This window comes from Schistocerca serialis, chromosome 6 (genome assembly GCF_023864345.2).
Source record: "Schistocerca serialis cubense isolate TAMUIC-IGC-003099 chromosome 6, iqSchSeri2.2, whole genome shotgun sequence".
In the NCBI taxonomy this organism is placed as follows: Eukaryota; Metazoa; Arthropoda; class Insecta; order Orthoptera; family Acrididae; genus Schistocerca; species Schistocerca serialis.
Window position 1 is genome coordinate 316,876,348 of NC_064643.1, and position 15,685 is coordinate 316,892,032.

General features: G+C 42.4%; 1 protein-coding gene and 1 pseudogene across 2 annotated transcripts in view; both read left to right on the plus strand.

The window, feature by feature from the left end:
• Positions 1 to 15,685, plus strand: part of LOC126483789 (E3 ubiquitin-protein ligase AMFR-like) — a 335,711-nt gene that overhangs the window by 90,941 nt on the left and 229,085 nt on the right. The gene's annotated exons all lie outside the window — the stretch shown is intronic.
• On the plus strand, positions 12,788 to 12,904 carry LOC126485657 (5S ribosomal RNA; annotated as a pseudogene).

Consider the following 15,685-nt stretch of genomic DNA (forward strand, 5'->3'; position numbering starts at 1 on the left):
CCAGTCTAGCTTACCAAATTCCCAACCAGACTAACATTAATTATAATCTTTTAATAGTCATACGGCAACCGGTGATTATATATATATAAGAGAATTTAAATAAAAAGAAATAAATCAGTTTATATTTGGAAATTTATATTAACATTGATCATTGAAATTTCAGCATATCAAACTTGATTCATAACTAAACTGGTGCCTTATTTAGGATTGTGTAAATGTGAGTTTGTAATCTTACGGAACACATCAAATAAGGAGCCAAGATCGGGAGACTACATACAACACTGCATTCATAAAATAACACACGAAGAACGTTGAAACATATGCAAGAGGAAATTAACCACAACCGACCGATTCAATTTTCACTCAAAGAAATTACGTTCGTAGCGCAGTCCTGTCCGTCATGAAATTACCGCACACTGGTATACTAAATTCATACTAACTCTCTGTGAAATCTTCCCGAAAAGAATAGCGGAGGGCTACTTTGATGCTTACACCACATGCTTCACGTGGTCAACTTGGTTTACACAAAGAGTGTAACTCCACAATAATTTTGATAATTAAAATAAATTACATCGAAACGCAATTTACAAAAGAAAAACCTCGAACTGGTTACTATCGTCTTACTATTAACCTGATGGGTCAAGCTATTGTATAAGCACGTGGTACTGGTCTCACAAAGCACACCCCACGTGGGTTGAACATAAAGAAAAGTTGCTATATTGAAAAATATTGTTAAGACGAGACGTTATAATCTCACGCACATTCGCATTTAAGATTGATGATCTTAGTCAGAGTTACTGATCACGTGGTTCCATTTTACTCACAAAGTAGTGACAAAGCAACTACCGGAAGATATTCTGAACTTCACACTCGAGTGCAAACAACAAAGCTCAGTGTGGAAATCTCCATAATCACCAAGCCCCAAAAAAGCAACAGTGGTTGTTTCTGCTGGGAAAGATATGGTCATCTCATTGTTTGATGGTCATGGAATGGTTTATCAGCACGTTGTACCTGCTCACACATTAGTAACTGGACAATACTACAGGAATATCCTTAAAACATTGCAAGTCCGTATCAGGCGCAAAAGACCTTTTGCTGAATATCTTGCAAAAATCAACGTGAAGTGCATCCCTCATTCTCCCTATAGTCCGGATTTAGCCCCATGTGACTTTTTTCTATTCCCTAACATGAAGAAACACCTTCGTGGGAGGCATTATCAATCATCAGAAGATGTGGTGAAGGCTGCCTGGGCGATTTTGAAGGACCTCTAAAAAAAAAAAAAAAATTCCAGCATGTATTTGAAGACTGGCAGATACGCTGTGAGAAGTGCATCGCATTCATGGGAGACTACTTTGAGAAGGACCATCAAAATCATGATGATGAGTAAAAGTATGTTGTCAAAGAAATGATCATTCTTTATTGAACAGCCCTCGTAAAAAGATCGGCAGTGTATTCAACAGTTCCTGGGAATTCTAAAGTACATGCAAATATTATAGGCTCTAAAAGTGTTTTTATAAACATGCTCGCCCTTAGACAGCATTCGCTTCCTGGTTTACTTTAAATTTATGGTATATTGCAACTTTCAAAACCACAATATTCTTTAATGACTGAGAAATTATTTCATTCTTATACAGGGTATCTTTTTTCTTGCAGGTAAGTGTACACTGGATCTGATGATAAGCTGGGTGCTGGACCATCGCTTGTAAGTAGACATGAAGTGTTAGTAGTGAAACAACCTATCTGATGAGTCCTCGTTGATGCGCCTCGTTGATTCCAGAGAAACAGGTTGACATTGAACGATATTAATGTAGAATATAAGTTTTTCCTTGACGTCTTAATAGTGGACAACGCAGTCCCAAGAAATCCGCAAAATTTAATAAGCGTTGTTGAAACGAGATTATGGTTAATACCTCAGCGACCATGACATACACATTTTCACACTTTCCATATATTCAAATACAGACAATGATTACTTGTGTGTAATTAGGTCTGGACCTACCTTGAAAATAAAAAAAAAATTGCTATCCCGATGACCAGAAATGCCTCATGACGTTTATATACAAATAAAATAATGTATCCAGTCACTGTTGCATTAATTTTTAATGCCCACAGTGCTGTTCAGAGAAAAATCTGTCCTTTGTGGTCATTTCATTTGTACAGCCTAGTACATTATACAATCTCTCGTTTTCGATATCGTGTTCACTCTCGTTGCGGCTGGAAAACGATATGTATGAAACGTCCTGTTTTTCATATGGATAATTGTGCGGCCACTGAAATAGTTAACATCGAAACCTAATTTCAGTTAAATTACTCTGTTTTCGTTTGTTTTTAGCTTGTTACACATTGAGAACGTGGCTGTAAAAGCTACACTTGCCGATACTTATAATTCAGGCCCATCATTCCCTTACACACACTGTCTACAAACAAAGTGAATTTTATTTTATTTGATGATGACTATGTCACCACCGTCAGAATCGTGTGCTCCTGTACGCCAATGATAAAACAAATAGTATTTCAAAAGATTGGCCCGCAGCTCGTGGTCGTGCGGTAGCGTTCTCGCTTCCCACGCCCGGGTTCTCGGGTTCGATTCCCGTCGGGGTCAGGGATTTTCTCTGCCTCGTGATGGCTGGGTGTTGTGTTATGTCCTTAGGTTAGTTAGGTTTAAGTAGTTCTAAGTTCTAGGGGACTGATGACCATAGATGTTAAGTCCCATAGTACTCAGAGCCATTTGAACCAATTTTCAAAAGATTGTTTATCGTAACTTCCTGTCAAATTGAAACTGTGTGCCGGACCGAAACTCGAACTGGAGTCCTTTGCCTTTCGCAGGCAAGTGCTCGTAACAACTGTTGTTCACTACACATGTTGTAAAACAATTGTCATATTACCGTAAACTACACATTTAAACATAGGTTTTTCACTGAGCATGCAGTTAGTGGTAAATTTTAAAACATCAGCGTGCATAGGTGGGGCACAGGGCACCTATTTCGTATGTATCCGGTATTGGGAAGACAAGTGTTACCCACGAGGATGGATTGCTGGAAATTTCTATTCGCTTGCAAAGTACTTTCCACCATAAAGGGGACTTGCGGAGTAGAGATGTGATTATGAAAGTACCGTTACGGTACAGTGAAATACACAAATCAAAAAAGTTTTGCTTAGCCCGGTTCCGAGAATTCCAGAGCCTGGACAGAAAATTGGAATAGAGATCAACATAAACATCATTTCCGCCCTTTTTACTGCTCATGAGTCGGCTCTGTGGCCGAGCGGTTCGAGGCGCTTCAGTCCGGAACTGCGCTGCTGCTACGGTCGCAGGTTGGAATCCTGCCTCGGGCATGGATGTGTGTGATGTCCTTAGGTTAGTCAGGTTTAAGTAGTTCTAAGTCTAGGGGAGTGATGATCTCAGAAGTTAAATCCCATAGTGCTTAGAGTCATTTGAAACATCCGCAAACAGAGATCATGTGAAACTCAGCTCGCCCTATTTGCCCAAGAAATTCACAGTGCCGTAGACACTGGCGAGCAGATTGATGCCGTATTCCTGGACTTCAGGAAGGCATTTGATACGGTTCCGCACTTACGTTTAGTGAAAAAAATACGAGCTTACGGAATATCGGACCAGGTTTGTGATTGGATTCAGGATTTCCTAGAAGAAAGAACACAACATGTCATTCTTAACGGTTCAAAATCTGCAGATGTAGAGGTAATTTCGGGAGTACCGCAGGGAAGCGTGATAGGACCTTTATTGTTTACAATATACATAAATGACTTATTTGACAACATCGGTAGCTCCGTGAGGCTATTTGCAGATGACACGGTTGTCTACAAGAAAGTAGCAACATCAGAAGACTCGTACGTACTCCAGGAGGACCTGCAGAGGATTAATGCATGGTGCGACAGCTGGCAGCTTTCCCTAAACGTAGATAAATGTAATATAATGCGCATACATAGGGGCAGAAATCCATTCCAGTACGATTATGCCATAGGTGGTAAATCATTGGAAGCGGTAACGACCGTAAAATACTTAGGAGTTACTATCCGGAGCGATCTGAAGTGGAATGATCACATAAAACAAATAGTGGGAAAAGCAGGCGCCAGGTTGAGATTCATAGGAAGAATTCTAAGAAAATGTGACTCATCGACGAAAGAAGTAGCTTACAAAACGCTTGTTCGTCCGATTCTTGAGTATTGCTCATCAGTATGGGACCCTTACCAGGTTGGATTAATAGAAGAGATAGACATGATCCAGCGAAAAGCAGCGCGATTCGTCATGGGGACATTTAGTCAGCGCGAGAGCGTTACGGAGATGCTGAACAAGCTCCAGTGGCGGACACTTCAAGAAAGGCGTTACGCAATACGGAGAGGTTTATTATCGAAATTACGAGAGAGCACATTCCGGGAAGAGATGGGCAACATATTACTACCGCCCACATATATCTCGCGTAATGATCACAACGAAAAGATCCGAGAAATTAGAGCAAATACGGAGACTTACAAGCAGTCGTTCTTCCCACGCACAATTCGTGAATGGAACAGGGAAGGGGGGATCAGATAGTGGTACAATAAGTACCCTCCGCCACACACCGTAAGGTGGCTCGCGGAGTATAGATGTAGATATTGCTCATGAAAACAACACATTGCATTTTGTACCACTATACAGCGAGACCTTCAGAGGTGGTGGTCCAGATTGCTGTACACACCGGTCCCTTTAATACCCAGTAGCAAGTCGTCTTGCATTGATGCATGCCAGTATTCGTCGTGGCATACTATCCACAAGTTCATCAAGGCACTGTTGGTCCAGATGGTCCCACTCCTCAACGGCGTAGATCCCTCAGAGTGGTTGATGGGTCACGTCGTCCATAAACAGCCCTTTCCAATCTATCCCAGGCATGTTCGATAGGGTTCATCCCTGGAGAACATGCTGGTCACTCTAGTCGAGCGATGTCGTTGTCCTGAAGGAAGTTATCCACAAGATGTGCACAATGGGGGCGCGAATAGGCGTCCTGAAGACGAACGCCTCGCTAATACGCTGCCGATATGGTTGCACTATCAGTCGGAGGATAGCATTAGCGTATCGTACAGCCGTTACGGCGTCTTCCATGGTCACCACCGGCCCCATATAATGCCACCCCAAAGCAGCAGGAACCCACCTTGCTGCACTCGTTGGACAATGTGTGTAAGGCGTTCAGCTTGACCGGGTTGCCTCCAAACACGTTTCCGACGTTTGTTTGGCTGTAGGCATATGCGACACTCATCGATGAAGAGAACGTGATGTCAATCCTGAGCGGTCCATTCGGTATGTTGTCGGGCCCATCTGTACCGCGCTGCATGGTGTCGTGGTTGCAAAGATGGCCCTCGCTATGGACGTCGGGAGTGAAGTTGCGCATCATGCAGCCTATTGCGCATAGTTTGAGTGAGTCGTAACACGACGTCCTGTGGCTGCACGAAAAGCGTTATTCATCATGGTGGCGTTGCTGTCAGGGTTCCTCCGAGCCATAATCCGTAGGTAGCGGTCATCCACTGCAGTAGTAGCCCTTGGGCGGCCTGAGCGAGGCATGTCATCGACGGGTCCCGTCTGTCTGTATCTCCTCCATGTCCGAACAACGTCGGTTTGATTAACTGAGAGACGTGTGGACGCTTCCTTTGAGGAGAGCCCTTGCTGGCACACAGTAACAATCCGGACGCGATCGAACCGCGGTATGGACCGTCTAGGCATGGTTGAACTACAGACACTACGAGCCGTGTATCTCCCTCCTGGTGGAATAAATGGAACTGACCGGCTGTCCGATCCCCTCCGTCTAATAGGCGCTGCTCATGCATGGTTGTTTACATCTTTGAATGGGTTTAGTGATATCTCTGAACAGTCAGAGAGACTGTGTGACACAATACCCACAGTCAACGTCTATCTTCCCGAGTTTTGGGAACCGGGGCGATGCAAAACTTTTTTTTACGTATTACGAATATATTCTAACCTCTATATCTTAGCGATAGCGCATCGCACTTTCCATCATAACCAACGTTTTGACACCAGTAAAAGGCAGCAAGACACACCAAACAGTGTGTGAGGCAATGAAGTGATACCGCAACTGTTTACAGATAGGCTTGTTTGTGTTAAGACTTCAACCGGAGCAAAACGAGGTTAATGATCTTAGGAATTGGTAAGTAATTACAAACCGTTGGACTTTAATGATTCACCGTGCCGTTTTCTCTTCGATAACTTCCTGATGATGAAATTGTGATGTCAGAACGCGAAGCAGTTGTTAGTGTTTAGTAATGCAACAAGTACGTGGCAAACAGCGATCGAGGACTTGAAACAAGTCTTATTACCCATGAACCGACTCGGGGCCGTCATCTAGCTTGTAACGTTCGTGTTTGAAGAGCACAAGCTCGTCATTTGTGGTTTTGTACTTCTCTGCATATTAGCAGATAAACTATATTCAACCGATGATGTACTCAGGTGTCCGGGCTCATTGTAAACTGTATATTCAAATTACTTAGTGCGATCATGCACTAAATGAAAGTATGCAAATACAAAGAGGTTTTTAAGGAATTAGTATTACACGCACACAAATAGCTTCATACTTGTAATTAGCAGAGAACAAAGCTCTTGGAAAGTAGAAGTAAAACGTTGTCTAGTCAAGTCCTGATGAATCAAAGCTTAAAGAAGAAACTCCGCCTAGGCACTCACCTTTCTTACCGAACGACCCTACAAGTACTACTCACAACCTCAGTACATGCCTAATGTTTCCCACACTCCGTATATACGTTTATACGTATTTTTCTGGACTTACATCACTACTTGGTTTGAATCCTGAGCTGGTACTTAATCTTAATCTGTTCAAAAACTTCACAACGAAAGACTGATTAAAGATATTTCCGTATAATTATAAGTCGGAAACTGATGGCTTTTTAGTAATTTTTCATGTAGCCACACCGTTATTCCAGTTTGCACAGGACTACGTGGCAGTGTTTTAATGGTGTATTTCAACAACACTTCGTCACCACACCAGGGTAATGAAGGGAAAAATGTTCTTATTATATGTAATCTATAACGTTTCTCTCTTACAACATTTTTGACACTTTTTTCCTTTATTTTATTGTTGAGAATTAACATTCCATTGAAAGAAGGTGTGAACAAACCACCATTCATGTTGCACAATTCTAGCACTCTTCCGAAAAGATTTTGAAAATACCATAAATTTTGTTGCTGCACCACGTTTGGGACCACGAAACCAATCCTCCTCCTACCACATTCTATTTTACCTACTATTCGACTGAATCACTACATCCCATTTAACGACTAACCCACAAATTATCATTTCGCTGCCATTTTGCAATATTCGGTTCCTGGTTAAGTTTTTAGTATAAGCACCGAATTTTTTTGTCGTAGCAAGCAGTTTCGAATCAGGACAACTTTAGATTGCCCCTCAAGGTACTGAAATAATTCATTTTTTTAGTACGTACAGATTGCAGCCCCGAGCGATTTATTGTTATAAGCAGCTGCTTCTTCTTCTTCTTCTTCTTCTTCTTCTTCTTCTGCTGCTGCTCCTCCTCCTCCTCCTCCTCCTCCTCCTCCTACTACTACTACTACTACTACTACTACTACTACATCTATCCAAGAGTGGTGAACTTGTTATGAAACATTTCGTCGAATATATAGGGTGTAAAAAGGTTACAAAATCTTAGTGTGCAGAATAGACTAAAATACTTACGAAAATACCACAGGTGCAGTTTTCCCCAGTATGGGTTCCTGTAGAATTTACCGCTAGTGATTTTCAGAGACAGTGTTCAAATTGCCGTGTAATGAATTCTGTTTCAGAAATGTTATTGAAAACATCATCCATATACATTAATGCACAACTGGCACTGCCTGCTAATGATGGTCTAATACGCTCGAAACAATAAAGTATTTCACGAATAGTGGCTGCAGCTTCAACCAAAAGAACAGTCTGCTCTCTGGAGTGTCCGTGGGTGTCTCGTACATCAAATGCTCCGTCTCCTTCCACGAAAAGAAATCCTTAGGACTGAGATCGGAAGAACGTAGTGGGGAATCCAACAATAGGGAGAAACATCCTCTAAACGTTCTGGCATCAACGGCAAAATGTGATGGGGCCTCGACATGCTGGAACCGTAATCGTTGCCTGACGGCCAGCGAGACACTCAACATTTCAGGAAGGGTCGATTATTTCCTCTACCGAGGGTGTTAGGCAGAAGATACGGCCCAATCAGGTGGTCTTGAACAACACCAGCCCATACATCCATAGTAAGTCAGTAGATGCTGTAACAAGTTAGTTGCTTTTGAATTTTCCAATTCCGAGAGTGAATATTGTGGCTGTTGAAAATTTTTTCCCTTGTGAACGCAGCCTCATTAACAAGAAAAAACCACACTTTGGAATTCAGGTATGTTTACTGTTTGATGTAGACAGCCTTGGCAGAATTCGAAGCAATGGGCAAAGTTAACAGCTGATAGGTTATTACGTTCTGATACTTGAATGGATGCATACTCGTCTTATGCTGGATGTTCCACATATTGGCGTTGGGGGTATTAGTTCCCTGACTATCGATCGTGTGCTTGTGCATGGTTTGTCCTCAGTTCACTATCTTCCGCAAACTGAATAGTTCGCAGACTGCGACGTCTACCAGTTCCACTTTGATCTTGTCGAAGAAATCCTGCTTCACGAAGCCGCCTATTAAGTCTTTGAAATATGACACGAATTGCTAAGCTACTCCTTGGAAATAGGGCTGCCAGACTGTTGCAGCATACCTCCCATAAGAGGTGCAAGTCTACTAACCCGCTTAGAATGTAATCAGCGATATAGAATCTGTAAACATCATTACAAACCTTCATGTAAACACAAAATAACAAACAGTAATCATGTAATTATTTATCCAGGGACGCCGGCACTGCTAAGCCTTCCTGACGGTAAGATTCCTCAGTCCGCGTGTCGCATACGAAATAGTGAAAAGAATTGTGAACGTTTGCCTAAAAGGGAATTCCAGCGCCAACTCCTTCAAAGACCCCAAGCAGGGAAACGGTGCACCTGTGACATTTGTGTCACTAAACAAAGTTGTTTCTTTTTATCTTCTCGAAACATAAAATTGAGTAAGTAGATTTTTTACACCCTGTATATATAGACTCCTGACTCGTCGAGCTTTTTTGTCGAGGTGAAGTAGGAATAGTCCATTATGACGATGAGTGCTTAGTTTCAGGGTCATAGCCATAAACAGACATGGTTCTAAAGGGGGGGGGGGGGCAAACCTGGATATCTGCCCCGGGCGGCAATTTCAGGAGGCGCCAAATTCATATTCTTGAAGGAAAAACAAATTTGTTTCACAAAGCGCGCAACATCCAGCGCACGTTGGTCTACAGAGTATTCATATTATTTCGAAACGCATCCCTGTTGATTTTTGAACACATTCTAAGTTAATTTCTGAACGAATCATAAATTGATTTTTGAATGCGTGCGTAGTGTACGTGATGTCTGCCAGGGGAATCCCCGTCGCATCTAGAGGGGGAAAAAAAAACCTTCCCGCAGATTAAAGTGGACGGGGCTACACGAATGGGTGAATACCAATCTCTGTTTATGTGGTTGATTCGGTATGCCAGTGATAAGCGTTTTTACATATCCAAGAAAATGAAATTTTGACAGAAAATTTTTGCCAGTTCGCTACACTACTGAGCGTCTGTTGTACAGTCCCCGGTTAGCAGTCGCCTAAGTTCTATTCTCTGAATAGAGCGGAAAACGCGTTGTACGAACACGTAATAACGCCTGACCGGAGAATAAACACGGGATAAGTAAACCGGTGATTGTGGCAGGGTTAGTGAAGTTAGCGCAGAAGTTTTGACAATGGCAGGAATGGTTACAGAATTAGTGATAAGTTTGTTGTTAGGACGTGGAAGGAGAAGAAACTGGGACTTCACACAAATTATACGGGAGAATGAAGATTCCAGATTTATATCAAAATTTCGTACTAATACTACTTTTCGATCTCATGCTTGAGAAACCCTATTATATGAATGAAATGTGAAACTATTTCCTTTTGCTTTGAAATAGGCCTAATAGGCATTTGATGTTGGCATTTCATGAATTATATTCTGTCCTGTTATTTATGTAAATGACCATTTTTGCCAAAAACAGCCTCGCTTATTTGACGTGTGTTAAAATAGCTGCAATATTAGAAAGGCCTATTTAGTTTTATCTAGCAGACAGTGAAAAATAGACGTAATCAAATCGAGAAACCACAGCAGCCTTGGGTACTATCCGTATTAACAGCTTATTCAGTATTAGACAGCGACATTTTGTTTTTTCAGATGGCAAAACGTTTGACGAACTTTGATGAGGTGATGGATTCTTTCGCAAAAAGGAAAGCACGCTTTGTGAAATCTTAGCAGGGTTAGAGAGACAAAACGCTGGGACCTAAAGATTGTACTATCTTTCTTGTCTCTTGTCTTTACTGGTTTTATGTTTCATATACTTTATTTTATGTTACACAAATGAGAAAGTTAGTAGCTAATAGCCAATAAAGAGTTCAAATTTTCTGACGAGTTCGTATTTTCCCGGTCACAAACAATCTCACACAGTATCGAGGTGTGTGTGTGTGTTTTTTTAAAGTGGGGTAGGATGTCAAATCGGCCGTTTGTGAGCAGCAGAGGCACCATAAGATATTTTAATTTCCACTGTCCTTAATATAGGTTTAATGAGTTGCATTACAATATATTCAAGTTTGATTTCCACAGAGCGAAATACAGTGACGTGCGATAGAACGCTGTGTGAAGAGGTGTGGCACTGCACTTTGGCACCTTAACACCAAATAACATGTCCCACATTTCCTCGAACATAGAGTTTTACATATCAAACTCTTCAGGTAGATGTGCACTACAAAATGAATATATTTTTGGAAAAATAGATTTTTAAATTTTTGACGACGTATCTCAATTGCTGTAGGGGGAAGTGGGGCACGACTATAAAGTTTCTGCCCCGGTTCGGAAATACCGTAGATCCGGGGCTGGCCTTAAACCTAACTTCCATCACCAGTAACAATCTGTGAACGAAAATTAAGATCATCTTGAAGTAGTTATTAAAGCTCCTTACAGACTTCCACATGATGATGTCTGTTATTTTGTAAGTAGTCGTGGCACAAACTTCGCCGCAATCCTTCTCATGCCCAATACTTCTGACAAAATACAGTATATTCACATGTGTTATCTGTTACTTCCAAGGTCGTGGACGGTGTAACACAGAGAATCAGATCCCTCGCTTTCTGAACATTTTATGGTGTAGTGGAAGTTAACAGTCGTCCAGAGTGTTTGTTTTCATCAGTTGATGTCTCTTTTTCGATTTTGATGTACTTACCACCAGTCTTTGTCTGACCCAACCGTTTACTCCAGAAGCTTGCATCTACATATGGTGCGTTTCGGCACCTATTTTTGGAACTTCAAACGAAAACTGTGTAGGCACTAATTGCTCTTTCAGGTCAGCTATCGCGAAACTGCTAACTCACTGAAACACGACAATGGAAATATGATCACCAACAACTAACCGAACCGGTGTCTTGTCATCTCTTAACCAGTTGCGCGCAGAATTCTAATTTCACCGAACTTTTAGATGCCACTCCGTACCCCGGGCTTAGCGAGACTAACAGACTCAACATACAAAACACCAAATAACAATAAAAGTGTAGGTTTTGCCGGATGATGAAGAAGGGTTTAATTTGCATGCTGCTTTTCTCTTGCGAAGTATTTTTATATCGGAAGATGTTAGCTGCAGTGGGCGATCTCTGAAGAGAGAAAACTTTAAAACTTCGTAACTGTCATGAACGTCATTGACACCAGCCTTCAACAGCTGTGAATGGTGGTGGTGGGCGGGTCCATGACGCATCGGCTTTGTGCGTCCCCCGGATATGGGTCGGTGGGCGCGAGGTGTTAACGCATGCGCAGTGGCGCGCGTCCTCCCCTCCCGAGCGTGCTGAGCATCTGCGAGTGGGACGGCGGCGCGGTAAGCTGAGCGTCTGGCGACCGGTTTACATTTCGCCAAGCTGCGGTTGCGCAACACGGATGACGGGACCCAGATTACGGCGCTGTTCCCCGTGTCGTACCACGTTAACAGGCGCCAGTCAGCGGCCGAAAAATTATTCGTGGTTGTAAACTGCACAACGAGAGGATACAAGTGGCTGATACGAAATTAATACTACAGATTACGTACATGAAATACGCAAATGATTATATTTACATGCAGCGTCCTCGACATAAAAAGTCGAACTGCAACTGTGCGAGGGTGCGGTTAAAGATCCTTGCACTCTGTGGCCACCTCACTGTACTTAGCTAGAAACGGGGTGTCACTAGAAAGCAAAAGCAAATACTTAACTATTCCGCTCCTGATTTACCTGTTGCAGCGAATGTCTGTATTTATTGTGAACAACAAAATTAACTGTTACAACCCAAGGGAAAAAACTGATATTTGTACTGAATCATTTGAAAATTCAAGTGTGACCCGGCCAGAAAATTTATTCAGTTTTATTTTTACTTCCGCGTAAATCATTTTCAGGGTTGAAGAACACTTACGCGTTTTTTTTTTTTTTTTCTACTGACTTTTATTTGTATGAACTAGTTTTCGGCTTATTAGGCTATCTTCAGATAACTACTGGCTATTGTTTACCTTCAATATGGAATTGCTTTATCAATAAGTGACTGAAGAATCCATAAATAACGTCATTCATTCATTTCGTCTTCCGGGCAAAAAAATTCCATATGATGCAGTAAAAACAGAAAAATGAGACACCCTATTAGCCTTAAGGCAACGGCCTTGCCGCAGTGAATACACCGGTTCCCGTGAGACCACCGAAGTTAAGCGCTGTCGGGCATGGCCGGTACTTGGATGGGTGACCATCCAGCCGCCATGCGCTGTTGCCATTTTTCGGGGTGCACTCAGCCTCGCGATGCCAGTCGAGGAGCTACTTGACCGAATAGTAGCGGCTCCAGTCGAAGAAAACCATCATAACGACCGGGAGAGCTGTGTGCTAACCACACGCCCCTCCTAGCCGCATCCTCAACTGGGGATGACACGGCAGTCAGTTGGTCCGACGGGTTGGTCCCGATGGGCCACTTGTGGCCTGAATACGGAGTGCTATCAGCCTTACCTTGAAAAACATGTAATTACAGTCTGATGACCCAAGCAATATAGTTACTCTAACAGAATTGACATAGTTTTCAGCAAGTACAGTATACATTTTTCAAAATAAAATTCAGTCGCCTGTTGCAAATATATTAATTGACGTAGTTTGCTCTGACATGCCACTGTCGATGATAAAAATTGCAAATGTACTATCCTGGTACTGCATATGTGGAAACTCATATTAACATGGAAAAGCACTTATACCACTCAATCTAAAGCGAAAAGCATTTTTACTTACTTCGTATCTGAAATAATGCGTTTTCTGTCAGCACAGTGTCTCTACATCTACATGGATACTCTGCAAATCACATTTAAGTGCCTAGCAGAGGGTTCATCGAACCACCTTCACAATTTTCTATTATTCCTATCTCTTATAGCGCGCGGGAAGAATGAACACCTGTATCTTTCCGTACGAGCTCTGATTTCCCTTATTTTATCTTGGTGATGGTTTTTCCCTATATAAGTCGGTGTCAACAAAATATTTTCACATTCGGAGGAGAAAGTTGATGATTGGAATTTCGTGAGAAGATTCCGTCGCAACGAAAAACGGCTTTCTTTTAATGATGTACATCCCAAATCCTGTATGATTTCTGTGACACTCTCTCCCATATTTCGCGATAATACAAAACGTGCTGCCTTTCTTTGAACTTTTTCGATGTACTCAGTCGTATCCGGTAAGGATCTCTCACCGCGCAACAGTATTCTAAAAGAGGGCGGACAAGCAGTCTCCTTAGATCTGTTACATTTTCTAAGTGTGCTGCCAATAAAACGCAGGCTTCGGTTAGCCTTCCCCACAACATTTTGTATATATTCCTTCCAATTTAAATTGTTCGTAATTGTAATACCTAGGTATTTAGTTGAATTTACAGCTTTTAGATTAGACTGATTTATCGTGTAACCGAAGTTTAACGCGTTCCTTTTAGCACTCACGTGGATGACCTCACACTTTTCGTTATTTAAGGTCAACTGCCACTTTTCGCACCATTCAGATATTTCTCCTAAATCGTTTTGCAGTTTGTTTTGATCTTCTGATGACTTTATTAGTCGATAAACGACAACGTCATCTGCAAACAACCGAAGACGTCTGCGCAGATGGTCTCCCAAATCGTTTATATAGATAAGGAACAGCACAGACATAACGTACTGGAAATGCGCAGTCTATTTTTCTTAGCGAAACATAAGATGATGATTTTTCAGGCAAACAATCTGCACGATTGTCTGGGCACTATGTGTGATCTGGTTTGTCAACAGGGAGACATTATTTCGCGAGTAATGTTAAAAATCCTTGTCGATGCAAGATATATATACTGTACATATGTCGTCACACGGACATCAGCCGACACCAGGCAAGCGACTGCCAAGTAAAATGTCTCCCCTGTACGTGAATATACACAACGGATGCACTACTGCAGGTTGTAGACACATGGTTGACAACATACCGAAGTTTCGGACTGGCCGTGAGCCGTGCTCGGATAGCCGGATAGCGTAATGGTAGCCGGCGCGGTAGCTCAGCGTGTTCGGTCAGAGAGCTGCTTGGCCTCTATAATAATAAAAAAATAAAATAAAAAAAGCTGAGTGAACGGAGTGGAAGGATCAACAAACGAACTTGACCGGATGTCATGTGACGTCCGCAACGACCAAACACAACGATCAACAAACAAAAAACAAAAATACGGCTACAGCTCGCGATAAGCCGGAAATTCGAGTCGTCATTCCACCATACAGCTGATGGTTGTCCATATTCACAGTTAATGGATACATTTCATTACGGCTGTAGTCGCTGCTGAGCCCAAGGAACATTGCATCGTAACTCCGAATAACACAGGCACTGCAAAAATGGTTCAAATGGCTCTGAGCACTATGCGACTTAACTTCTGAGGTCATCAGTCGCCTAGAACTTAGAACTTATTAAACCTAACCAACCTAAGGACATCACACACACCATGCCCGAGGCAGGATTCGAACCTGCGACCGTAGCGGTCGCTCGGTTCCAGACTGTAGCGCCTAGAACCGCTCGCCCACATAGGCCGGCCGTAAGGGCTTCCCAGTGTGTGGAACTCCTGCAACGTAGTTGAAACAACGTTGGCATCCTGAGGGCGGACGTTATGTTGGCAGCCGTTTTGTGGGAAGCCGGTACACACATCCTCCATACACTCTCTATCTCTCCCCATCGGATTTCCATATTTTTGGAGACATTCGTACAAATGGCTTGGATATGGACGAAGAAGCACACTCCATAGTATAATCATGATTTCGTAGGCAACCGCAAACAGCTTTCCATGAAGACAATGACCGTTCTGTCTCCAAGGGAGATACATACACTACTGGCCATTAAAATTGCTACACCACTAAGATGACGTGCTACAGACGCTAAATTTAACTAACAGGAAGAAGATGCTGTGATATGCAAATTATTAGCTTTTCAGAGCATTCACACAAGGTTGGCGCCGATGGCGACACCTACAACGTACTGGCATTAGGAAAGTTTCCAACCGATTTCTCATACACAAACAGCAGTA